The sequence below is a fragment of the Dendropsophus ebraccatus genome, chromosome 12 (assembly GCF_027789765.1).
Source record: "Dendropsophus ebraccatus isolate aDenEbr1 chromosome 12, aDenEbr1.pat, whole genome shotgun sequence".
NCBI lineage: Eukaryota > Metazoa > Chordata > Amphibia > Anura > Hylidae > Dendropsophus > Dendropsophus ebraccatus.
Genome location: NC_091465.1, coordinates 83,343,269 through 83,356,899, shown reverse-complemented (window position 1 = coordinate 83,356,899; position 13,631 = coordinate 83,343,269). Strand labels below are relative to the sequence as shown.

At 47.5% G+C, this 13,631-nt stretch overlaps 1 protein-coding gene across 1 annotated transcript in view; it reads right to left on the bottom strand.

Annotated features, from left to right (window-relative positions):
- Positions 1–9,491, bottom strand: part of MAG (myelin associated glycoprotein) — a 107,356-nt gene extending 97,865 nt beyond the window's left edge. The window contains exon 1 of the mRNA XM_069947967.1: positions 9,388–9,491. The gene's annotated coding sequence lies outside the window, so the exon portion shown is untranslated. The remainder of the gene's footprint in view (positions 1–9,387) is intronic.
- Positions 9,492–13,631: the final 4,140 nt, after the last annotated feature.

Below are 13,631 nucleotides of genomic sequence, written 5' to 3'. Positions count from 1 at the left end.
GTTAGTAGTATAGTGACAGCTATCATGTATGTGTTAGTAGTATAGTGACAGGTTGTCATGTATGTGTTAGTAGTATAGTGACAGCTATCATGTATGTGTTAGTAGTATAGTGACGGGTTGTCATGTATGTGTTAGTAGTATAGTGACAGGTTGTCATGTATGTGTTAGTAGTATAGTGACAGCTATCATGTATGTGTTAGTAGTATAGTGACAGGTTCTCATGTATGTGTTAGTAGTATAGTGACAGGTTCTCATGTATGTGTTAGTAGTATAGTGACAGGTTGTCATGTATGTGTTAGTAGTATAGTGACAGGTTGTCATGTATGTGTTAGTAGTATAGTGACAGCTATCATGTATGTGTTAGTAGTATAGTGACAGGTTCTCATGTATGTGTTAGTAGTATAGTGACAGGTTCTCATGTATGTGTTAGTAGTATAGTGACAGCTATCATGTATGTGTTAGTAGTATAGTGACAGCTATCATGTATGTGTTAGTAGTATAGTGACAGCTATCATGTATGTGTTAGTAGTATAGTGACGGGTTGTCATGTATGTGTTAGTAGTTATAGTGACAGGTTCTCATGTATGTGTTCAGGGGCGTATTTGCCACTAGGCACCCGTGGTCCGGTGCCTAGGACACATTTCTTTTATTTATTTATTTATTTTTATTTTTTTTTTTACCCCCTCCGCCGCCCCGCCGCTGACATCCGCGCCCGGGTGGTGCGGCGGGGGGGGGGGGGGGGGGGGGGTCTTGTGATCAGTCGGCCGGGGGATCAGTCGGGTGGCAGGAACAGAGGCAGGCTGGGAGGGGCGGCGTGAGCTTCCGGCACAGACTGTCACACAGGCCGGAAGCTCACATTGCAGCCCCGCGATGCCCGAACTTCCCTGCTCAGCAGCGGCGTGATGACGTCACACGCACGCTGCTGAGCAGGGAAGTTCGGGCATCGCGGGGCTGCAATGTGAGCTTCCGGCCTGTGTGACAGTCTATGCCGGAAGCTCACGCCGGCCCTGCATAGGGGGACCTTCCCTCCCAGCCTGCCTTTGTCCCTGCCGGCCGGCTAATCCACCGCCCCCCCCCCCCCCCCCGCTGGTCCCTCTGCCCCCCTCCAGCTGGTCCCTCTGCCATCCCCCCCCCCGCTGGTCCCTCTGCATCCCCCCCAGCTGGTCCCTCTGCCATCCCCCCCCCCCCCCCCGCTGGTCCCTCTGCATCCCCCCCAGCTGGTCCCTCTGCCATCCCCCCCCCCCCCCCCGCTGGTCCCTCTGCCCCCCCCCCGGCTGCTCCCCTGCCACCCCAGCTGCCCTCCCATCTTCTCCCCCTGCTCCCCCTCCCCCTGTCGCCTCAGCTGCTCCCCCTGTTACCCAGCTTCTCCCCCTTTCCCTGCCACCCCTAGTTGCTCCCCCTCCCTGTCGCCCCAGCTGCTCCCCCTGTTACCCAGCTTCTCCGCCTTTCCCTGCCACCCCTAGCTGCTCCCCCTCCCCCTAGCTTCTCCCCCTGTTCCCCAGCTTCTCCCCTCCCTGTTAACCTGACTGCCCCCCCTGTCGCCCCAGCTGCTCCCCCTGTTCCCCAGCTTCTCCCCATTCCCCAGCTTCTCCCCCTGTCGCCCCAGCTTCTCTCCCTGTTCCCCAGCTTCTCCCCTCCCTGTTAACCCGACTGCCCCAGCTGCTCCCCCTGTTCCCCAGCTTCTCCCCCTGTCGCCCCAGGTTCTCCCCCTGTCACCCCAGCTTCTCCCCCTGCCACCCCAGCTGCCCTCCCATCTTCTCCCCCTGCCACCCCTAGCTGCTCCCCCTCCCCCTGTCGCCCCAGCTGCTCCCCCTGTTCCCCAGCTTCTCGCCCTCCCCCTGTCACCCCAGCTTATCCCCCTCCCCCTGCCACCCCATCTGCCACCCCATCTTCTCCCCCTGTCGCCCCAGCTTCTCCCCATTGCCCCAGCTTCCTTCATCGCCCCAGCTGCTCCCCCTGTTCCCCAGCTTCTCCTGCTCCCCCTGTCACTCCAGCTACTCCCCAGCTTCTCCCCCTCCCCCTATCACCCCAGCTGTTCCTCCTGCCATCCCCAGCTGCCTCCTTTCCCCAGTTACCCCCAGCTGCCTCCCTTCCCCAGTCACCCCCCCCCAGCTGCCTCCCTTCCCCATTCACCCCCCCAGCTGCCTCCCTTCCCCAGTCACCCCCCAGCTGCCTCCCTTCCCCAGTCACCCCCAGCTGCCTCCCTTCCTCAGTCTCCCCCAGCTGCCTCCCTTCCCCAGTCACCCCCAGCTGCCTCCCTTCCCCAGTCACCCCCAGCTGCCTCCCTTCCTCAGTCTCCCCCAGCTGCCTCCCTTCCCCAGTCACCCCCAGCTGCCTCCCTTCCCCAGTCACCCCCAGCTGCCTCCCTTCCTCAGTCTCCCCCCAGCTGCCTCCCTTCCCCAGTCACCCCCAGCTGCCCTCCTGCCCCAGTCACCCCCAGCTGCCCGCCTGCAGACCAGTTGTGGTCGGAGAAGTCATCATGATGGCTGCACCAGATGGAGAAGAAAGAAAAAAGTGAGCAACGGCAATCGGAGAAGACGTCACCTGTGAGTCATTAGTAACTGCACTGTAATCACTTCTATAGTGTGCAGAGCCTGTGTACCATTGGGGTCTAAATGGGTCAGTGTATGGTTTGCGGTAGTGTACTGACAGCCCTGCGGTCACTACAGTACACTAGCACAAACTTTTAAACTAGAATGCAACTACAACAGCTGCAGGTACTAAAACTCCCAGCATATCCTGAGGGCTGCAGACTTTCAGTACATGCTGGGAGTTGTAGTGCCTGCAGCAGTTGGGTCCTATACACTAGGTGCTTTGTGGGAGATCAGAATACATAGATTTGTAGGGGCTCAGTGCAGGGAAGTGACCCCAGAACAGCACTAATAGGGGATAGAACAACAACATCTCCCCCTATCCCCTATTAGTGATGTTCTGGGGTCACTTCCCTACACTGAGCCCCCACAGATCTATGTATTCTGATCTCGCACAAAGCATCCAGTGTATGATGCACCTAGGACCCAACTACAACAGCTGCAGGCACTACAACTCCCAGCATGTACTGAGTCTGCAGCCCTCGGGATATGCTGGGAGTTGTAGTGCCTGCAGCTGTTCTAGTTGGGTCCTAGGTGCATTATACGACATATAGGAATACATAGATCTGTGGGGGCTCAGTGCAGGGAAGTGACCCCAGAACATCACTAATAGGGGATAGGAGTAGATGTTGTTGTTCTATCCCCTATTAGTGATGTTCTGGGGTCACTTCCCTGCACTGAGCCCCCACAGATCTATGTATTCTGATCTTCCACCAAGCCTCCTAGGACCTAACAGCTGCATGCACTACAACTCCCAGCATGTACTGACAGTCTGCAGCCCTCAGGATATGCTAGGAGTTGTAGTACAGTGTAGACAGATTTATTGCTGGACCTTCAGGGCTGATGGTTGTCACCCACAGATTGCCGCCACCAGGAGACTCTGCACACAGTGATTTATTAAAGGGTTGTCCTCTCAGAGACTACAAATCCCAGCATACCCTGAGAGCTGTATAAATGGAGGGTGTTCTGAGATTTGTCACAGATACAGATAAATCCAGGAAAGGACGGGGTCAGCATGTCGCGTCTCACTGGTTCTATATTGGTGAGCTCCAGGTACCCCAGTCCGACACTGGACAGAAGCTGTCCCCAAATTAAGTCCCCGCCCTCCTTCCTTCCTCCATCACGTCTGATGATGAGAAGAGCGGGCATCAAGCAAAAGGGCACCCCAGTACTACTGACAGTCGGGGGGTGCCGCTCAGTAGTACTGGGTGATGGAGTGCCGGCCTGCCAGCTGTGCCAGGGTATACACCATGCATGTAACCTGCCAGTGCCGAGGGGAAGGGGGCACTAGTTCGAGGGGGGGGGGGGCGCCTCGGCATGCAAAGTGCCTAGGGCAGCATGAACTCTAAATACAGGCCTGTATGTGTTAGTAGTATAGTGACAGCTATCATGTATGTGTTAGTAGTATAGTGACAGCTATCATGTATGTGTTAGTAGTATAGTGACGGGTTGTCATGTATGTGTTAGTAGTATAGTGACGGGTTGTCATGTATGTGTTAGTAGTATAGTGACAGGTTGTCATGTATGTGTTAGTAGTATAGTGGCGGGTTGTCATGTATGTGTTAGTAGTATAGTGGCGGGTTGTCATGTACATGGTAATAGCTGTAATCCTGGAAGGTCCCCTGTGATGACGGCTCAGGTGTCAGGTATCTCAGGTGTCTCGGCCCGTGGAGACTTCCGCCACTTTACACACAGCGCTGTTTATCTGGCGGTGACTCGCTCGGCAGGTATGGGTAGTTTCACTTTCAGATAAGAAAAAGTTTCGCCGAGAGCAGATCTGTATGTGTCATTGCCCCAGTGTCCAGGAAGCCTCTCCCCAGTGTAATACAGGATACTGAGCCAATATAACCCCATCACTGGCCGATACATTGTAACAAACCAGGAGAGGGGCTGCTGAGATAGTTACCGAGATTGTCAATACTGTATACAACTGTAACAAACCCTCAGCTACAATAATTTTACATAGGGTTACATATACGAATGCTTCCATTCACTGACAGCAAGCAGAGCTGGTTATAAGGTGCAGAACTTATCATTATAATACAGTAACAGAGGAGAGCAACACCACCAGCAGCAGTGTCCCCCGACCTGTAGGAAACTACAACTCCCAGCATTCAAGGGAAATTTGTTGTGAAAAAACTTCTTTCAAATCAACTGATGTCAGAAAGTTATATATATTTGTAAATTACCTTTGTTTAAAAATCTTCAGTCTTCCAGTACTGATTAGCTGCTGTATGTCCTGTAGTGTAGTGGTGTATTCTCTCCAGTCTAAAACAATGCTCTCTGCTGCCACCTCTGTCCATGTCAGGAACTGTCCAGAGCAGGAGAGGTTTTTTATGGGGATTTGCTGCTGCTCTGGACAGTTCCTGATATGGACAGAGGTGACAGCACTGGGAAAAATACACCACTTCCTGCAGGACATACAGCAGTTGATAGGTACTGGAAGACTGAAGATTTTTAAAGAGAAGTAAATTACAAATCTATATAACTTTACGACAGCTGATTTATAATTAAAAAAAACTACCTCTTTAAGCCATCAACGTGCTGGGAGTTGTAGTTTTCCAACAGCCGAAACACAACAAGTTAGGAAACATGAAAGACATCCTGTAGTCACAAGCTCCTCCCACTCAGAATGGCTGATAACAGAGAACAACACATAGATTACATTTACCTATCCTCTGCCCATCCTGAATGGCTGATAACAGAGAACAAAAACTAGACAAAAGACAATAGATTATATTAACCTGCCCTGTGCTCAGCGTCCCCCCAGCCTGGCTGATAACAGAGAACAATAGTGCAATTGTATTCAACAGATACAGATGGGATTGGGGGAGTTAAAGAGACAGTGACCCTATTGTCTTTACTATAGGGATTGCAGGGATATAATGAGACGCCCCCAGGACGTATAACGCCGGCACAATGTGACAGAAAGCATCAGACTTCACATTAAAGTTCATTTCACATAAGTCACTCCACAAACAGAAACTACGGCCAAGAAAAATCTCTCATCTCCGGCGTCCAGGAGCAAACATTGGATATGACAGATAGTCGGCAGCACATGTCACAGGATCCTGGGAGCGCGATGCTCTGCCTGCCAGCATCCGCACTGACAGTCACACATCCGGGAAATTATTAGCTGACAAATTGTATCATTACTGCTAATTACTTTCCATAGGCGGAAGTGGAGGATACAGGCCCATAGCAATGGGTGGGATAGGCTCCTCCCCTTCAACTATAGACACCTCCCCTTCAGCTATAGGCTCCTCCGGCTCCTCCACATATATAGGCCCCTCCCCTTCAGCTATAGGTTCCTCCCCTACATATATAGACTCCTCTCCTTCAGCTATAGGCACCTCCCCTTCAGCTATAGGCTCCTTCCCTGCATATATAGGCTCCTCCCCTTCAGCTATAGACACCTCTCCTTCAGCTATAGGTTCCTCCCCTACATATATAGACTCCTCCCCTTCAGCTATAGGCACCTCCCCTTCAGCTATAGGTTCCTCCTCTACATATATAGGCACCTCCCCTACATATATACGCTCCTCCCCTTCAGCTATGGGTTCCTCCTCTACATATATAGGCACCTCCCCTACATATATATGCTCCTCCCCTTCAGCTATAGGTTCCTCCCCTACATACATAGGCTCCTCCCCTTCAGCTATAGGCTCAACCCCTACATATATAGGCTCCTCCCCTACATATATAGGTTCCTCCCCTACATGTATAGGCACCTCCCATTCAGCTATGGGGTCCTCCCCTACATATATAGGCTCCTCCCCTTAAGCTATAGGCACCTCCCCTTCAGCTAGAGGTTCCTCCCCTACATATATAGGCTCCTATAGGGTATTTGTCCCCTCCCCCTATAGCTGAAGGGGACAAATACCCAGCCTTATATATACTGAAGCCGCTAATGCTGGACTTTGTTATGGGACGGGCAGCATAACTGCTAAAAGGGGTACTCCGGCGAAAATGTTTTTCTTTCAAATCAACTGGTGTCAGAAAGTTATATTTTTACAGTTTTCCAGTACTTACCAGCTGCTGTATGTCCTGCAGGGAGTGGTGTATTTTTTCCTGTATGACACAGTGCTCTCTGCTGCCACCTCAGAGAGGTTTTCTATGGGGATTTGCTGCTGCTCTGGACAGTTCCTGACATGGACAGAGGTGGCAGCAGAGAGCACTGTGTCAGACTGGAGAGAATGGACCACTTCCTGCAGGACATTCAGCAGCTGATAAGTACTGGAAGACTGGAGATTTTTACAAAGAAGTAAATTTCAAATCTGTTTAACTTTCTGACACCATTTAATCTAAAAGAAATACATTTTCTCCGGAGTTCCCCTATAACGTAACTGAGCTGTAATAGAGAGGGCTACCTGTGGACAGGTGTTGCTAATATATTTAGTTAATAGAGGGTTATCCAGAATGGATACAACTGTAGCAAACCCTCAGCTGTGAGAAGCGTTAGCTCTATTCTAGACGTCACCTACGATGTTGATGAACAGGCATACAAAGTATATTAGAAAAGTGATACAGTGATTCAGCGTATAGGCCGAGGCTTCCTGACATGGCCGCCGTCCTTCCTTCCCGACTGTGGAAATGCAGCTAAACAGGTAGAGTAGGTGACAAGGCGGCACAGTGTAACTGGCTGACGCTTGTATCACTGTGAGGTATGGGGAACGTGACTACAACATGGGAAGGATGCCGCAATACTGTACAGTCATGTCCCAGTCACTCCTACTGGGAATGACCCCAGTATGATGATTCTGCTGGAAAGGAGGGGGATGTCTGACTCTAATCCAGTGTCCCCAATCTGCAGCCCTCCAGCTGGTGTACAGCAACTCCCAGCATGTCCTGACAGCAGGCGTTTTATCAGGGCATGATGGGAGTTGTAGTTTCACCCCAGCTGGAGGGGTCACTATTGTGATGGGCCCCCTATATAAGGCCGGCTCCATGTCCGTTCCGGTAAGGATGTGTGGGCAGCACCTGCTGATTCAGCTCCGGATAAGTTACTGCCAGGTCACAAGAACGTTCAAGACAAGAATAAAAACAAAGAAATCCAAAATCTATGGAAACTGTAGAAAACCATGCTGTAGGATATACAGTGGTGGAGTACATGCCCAGAACAAACACCAGGGGGAGGCAGAGGGTCCACATCCTCCATCTGCTCAGATCTCACCATACACTCATAGTGGGCGAGATCGGGAAAGATAAGCTCCGCCCCAAGACCACTCAGGAACACCTGGAAACACCCGCCAAACTTACCTCGCATAAACCCTGTGTCTTTGAGGTCCCATTTGCTGGACTGCCCGGACAGAATCGGGACTATAGACTAAGATGAACAATGCAAGGATACTATACAGTGTGGAGCCCAAGTTGTATCATACAGTAATACCGCCATACAGTGATCAAATAACAGCACTATATATAATGGTAGTAATACCGTCATATAGTGACCAAATAACAGCACTATATATAATGGTAGTAATACCGCCATACAGTGACCAAATAACAGCACTATATATAATGGTAGTAATACCGTCATATAGTGACCAAATAACAGCACTATATATAATGGTAGTAATACCGCCATACAGTGACCAAATAACAGCACTATATATAATGGTAGTAATACCGTCATATAATGACCAAATCACAGCACTATATATAATGGTAGTAATACCGCCATACAATGACCAAATAACAGCACTATATATAATGGTAGTAATACCGCCATACAGTGACCAAATAACAGCACTATATATAATGGTAGTAATACCGCCATACAGTGACCAAATAACAGCACTATATATAATGGTAGTAATACCGTCATATAGTGACCAAATAACAGCACTATATATAATGGTAGTAATACCGCCATACAATGACCAAATAACAGCACTATATATAATGGTAGTAATACCGCCATACAGTGACCAAATAACAGCACTATATATAATGGTAGTAATACCGCCATACAGTGACCAAATAACAGCACTATATATAATGGTAGTAATACCGTCATATAGTGACCAAATAACAGCACTATATATAATGGTAGTAATACCGCCATACAGTGACCAAATAACAGCACCATACATAATGGTAATAATACCGCCATACAGTGACCAAATAACAGCACCATACATAATGGTAATAATACCATCATATAGTGACCAAGTAACAGCACTATATATAATTGTACTATTGTATGTTTGGGGGTGTGACTTATAGAATTAAGGGGCGTGGCTACGGAAGTGACAAAGGTTTCCCCTTATTATCCATTGTAATAAAAGATTTACATGTAAGATCCCAAGATACCGTCACTCAATGATGATTGTCTGCATACATCTATATAATAATAATAATATAATTGTTGTTGTTGTTATTATTACTATAATAATAGTAACAGTGACAATGCTAAGAAATAAATCAAATAAGATTGATGGCAAAAAAGAAAGAAAAATATCATTATTATAAAAAAATAATACAATAATACTAATAATAATAATAATAATACTAATAATACAAATTATTATTATTAAAAATAATAATAAAAATAAATGCCTAGGAGTAAAAATAACTACCTTTACATAAATAAGTACAACAAGTAATGCACAATAATTGATAACATGAACTTCAGAGAGTCCTACAGACAAACAATATATATATACACTAAATATACAAATATATAATATATTATATATAAATATAATGTCATATAATAATATTAGTTGTTGCTGTTATTATGATTGTTATTGTTGTTATTATTATATGTCCTTGGTGACTGTGAAGCTCTCACCAGTCAGCAGTGGTCGGGCAGCCGCTCATATCCTCTCCCAGTAGAGATGTGCTGCTGTGAGTGCTGTGCCCGCTTAGCGCACCGTCAGTACCAAGTGATACCACCCTCTGTATATAACAAAGGACAAATAACCCGAGAGCTGCGAGGATTGTCCCACCGGAGCAGGCCCGAGCCGCACAAGCAGAGCTTTGTTGAGCTGACACTCGGTTCCTTTAACCCTTGGCCTGTCCGGCAGATGACGGGTATAGTATCTATGGGGACAGCGCTAAAGTGTGCAAAAAGCAAACGCAATGCAATAAAGTATATATATATATATATATATATATATATATATATATATATATATATATACTATGGGGGAGATTTATCAAACATGGTGTAAAGTGAAACTGGCTCAGTTGCCCCTAGCAACCAATCAGATTCCACCTTTCATTTTCCAAAGAGTCTGTGAGGAATGAAAGGTGGAATCTGATTGGTTGCTAGGGGCAACAGAGCCAGTTTCACTTTACACCATGTTTGATAAATCTCTCCCAATGTATATTACCCCTATGTGTGCTCACAGCATGGCCATAGTGTACTCAGCACCCACCACACAGGCCCCATAGTAATCTGGGCTCATCCTGACATCCTGGGGTAGGAGCCTATTTGCTGCCAGACACAATGCAGTGATATATATATATATATATATATATATATATATATATATATATATACTCCCCCATAGATGCCTCCTTCCTGCTCAGTGTGAGAGCTCTGGGTTTGAATCATGGGACGCATTACAAGACGAGATTTGTAATTTACTTTTATTAAAAATTCTCCAGTCTTCCAGTACTTATCAGCTGCTGTTTGTCCTGCAGTTTGTTTGCTCCAGTCTGACACAGTGCTCTCTGCTGCCACCTCTGTCCATGTCAGGAACTGTCCAGAGCAGGAGAGGTTTTCTATGGGATTTGCTGCTGCTCTGGACAGTTCCTGACATGGATTGATTTAGAAGGAAAAAAAAAAGGTGAACAACCCCTTTAAGTTATCACAACAGACTGTATGTAAGTAATGCGATGATACAATTCCCTGATGCTGTATCGCTGTATAAGGCAGACGTGCCACTCAGGACTCTAGCAAAGCTGGATGGAGGCCTCCTGGGACCTGTAACCACTTGTATGGAGCTGGAGAGGAGAGATCTGCTGGAGGCCGGGATATAAGCTGCTCTGTACATGGCCGGTCCCTCTGTCCTCCTTGTGTCTGTCACAGCCGGGGCCACCGGGCGAGTGTGTAAATCACCTAAACAAAGGGTGGGATTATTTATACAGGGCCATGAGTCACAGCCATTACTCAGTGCGACACAAGAGGCGCGGGGACATCATCAATGGAGTGTATGATCCACACAGCCGGACGCCACAACGACTCATTGTCCACAGGCCCATCCACTAACTCATCATCTGCAGCCAATGCATCTCCAGCACTAGTTCTCTGTCACATCTACATACAGTGTACACAACTATACACACTACACATATCTACATACACTGCACACAACTACATACACTGCACACATACACTGCACACAACTACATACACTGCACACATACACTGCACACAACTACATACACTGCACACATACACTGCACACAACTACATACACTGCACACAACTACACACTGTACACATCTACATACACTGTACACATCTACACACTACACACACACACTGCACACAACTACATACACTGCACACAACTACATACACTGCACACATACACTGCACACAACTACATACACTGCACACATATACACACTGCACACAACTACATACACTGCACACAACTACATACAGTGCACACATCTACATACAGTATACACAACTACATACACTGCACACAACTACATACAGTGCACACATACACTGCACACAACTACATACAGTGCACACATCTACATACAGTATACACAACTACATACACTGCACACAACTACATACAGTGCACACATACACTGCACACAACTACATACAGTGCACACATCTACATACAGTATACACAACTACACACACTGCACACATCTACATACACTGCACACATCTACACATACTGCACACAACTACATACACTGCACACATCTACATACACTGCACACAACTACATACACTGCACACATCTACACATACTGCACACAACTACATACACGGTACACAACTACATACACTGCACACATCTACATACACTATACACACTGCACACATCTACACACTGCACACATCTACACACTGTACACATCTACACACTGTACACAACTACACACACTGCACTACAACTACATCATTCGTGCACGTTAACACAGTGAATCTTTATGTATATAAAGTGTTACTATTCATGCACGTCAACACAGTGAATCTAAAAACAGGCACAAGGCTTGCATTATGCACATTGACCTGCCTATATAGAATCTGCTCTAGGAGCGGTGTTCATACTGTGCGGCTTGGTTACTTCACATATGATAGAACTTGGCATTTCATTGCATTAAAGGGAACCTGTCACCCCCGTGCCGGGGTGACAGGCTCCCGACCCCCCATTAGAGCCCCCTATACTTACCTAATCCCGCCGGGTCCCGCTTCTGGAGATGGTCGGGTGATGAAGATCTCAGCCGCTGCAGCCCGGCGCGCACACTGAGAGATGAGTCCAACACCCATAGAGAATGACGGGAGAGTCCAGCGCTCCGTCATTCTCTATGGGTGTTGGACTCATCTCTCAGCGCGCGCCGGGCTGCAGCGGCTGAGATCTTCATCACCCGACCATCTCCAGAAGCGGGACCCGGCGGGATTAGGTAAGTATAGGGGGCTCTAACGGGGGGTCGGGAGCCTGTCACCCCGGCACGGGGGGTGACAGATTCCTTTAAATATATAACTTGGCCGCCAAACACGCTCCAATGTGGATCATGTGTTATCACACTCCACTATCTATCCTTCGCATCACATCATGATTGTTAATACATATATCAAATGGTCACACTCAGTGAACCTATTTCTTGCAATGTGAATTGGCCGTAGTGCTAACCGAGCAGTGTTCAAGCAGGATCACATTACTGATTGCACGCACCCATCCCACTTGCATACATGTGCACTGGGAGACATCCTATTGGCCATTATTTGTTTTTAAATCTCCGGTCATACACTGACCACTAGACTATGACTAAGCGCGCATGCGCGAAACGCGTCAGTCTTTCAGGCCACACAGCATGAGTTGCTCAGCTGATTTTTAGACATGATTCAATAAAATTTTGATTTTTAACTTATCACTTGGAGTGCCGGATCCTTATCACTTCTAAAACTACCTATCTGCCGACGGACAGCCACCGCCAGGAACCGTGCACCCTCATTTATACGCTGGGGACCCCAACAGACACATGAGGAGGTGAGCTGATTTCCACCATTTACTTTTGTACACAACTACATACACTGCACACATCTACACATACTGCACACAACTACATACACTGCACACACTGCACACATCTACACACTGTACACAACTACACACACTGCACACAACTACATACACTGCACACATCTACACATACTGCACACAACTACATACACAGTACACAACTACATACACTGCACACATCTACATACACTACACACACTGCACACATCTACACACTGTACACAACTACACACACTGCACACAACTACATACACTGCACACATACACTGCACACATCTACTTTCCTATCAATCAGATCAATACAATTACTGTTACTATCTCAGGCTATAGGCCCCATAATCTGCTAATCCGGCATGTATCCCCCCGTGTAATAGAGCCAGGGATCAGCCGAGTGACAGCTATCCTGCAGACATGTTGGTGTTTGGAGGAAGATGAGAAATAATCCTCAGGACAAGGAGATGAGGATCCTGAATTCTGTACAGAACAAAGGGCTGAGGCATCAGGTTCCAGAATTTACTGTCACCTCATGAATAATGCAAAAATATACAGACAGGTGATAGCGGGAACCCAGAGCGCCAATGTCAGCGGCTGCGACCTAAGTGGTATATGGAGCTTAGTGCCAAGACACCGGTCACATCTCTGTGTAAGGCCTGAGATTAACACCGGTCACATCTCTGTGTAAGGCCTGAGACTAACACTGTCACACCTTTGTGTAAGGCCTGAGACTAAGACTGGTCACATCTCTGTGTAAGGCCTAAGACTAACACTGGCACATCTCTGTGTAAGGCCTGAGACTAACACTGGCACATCT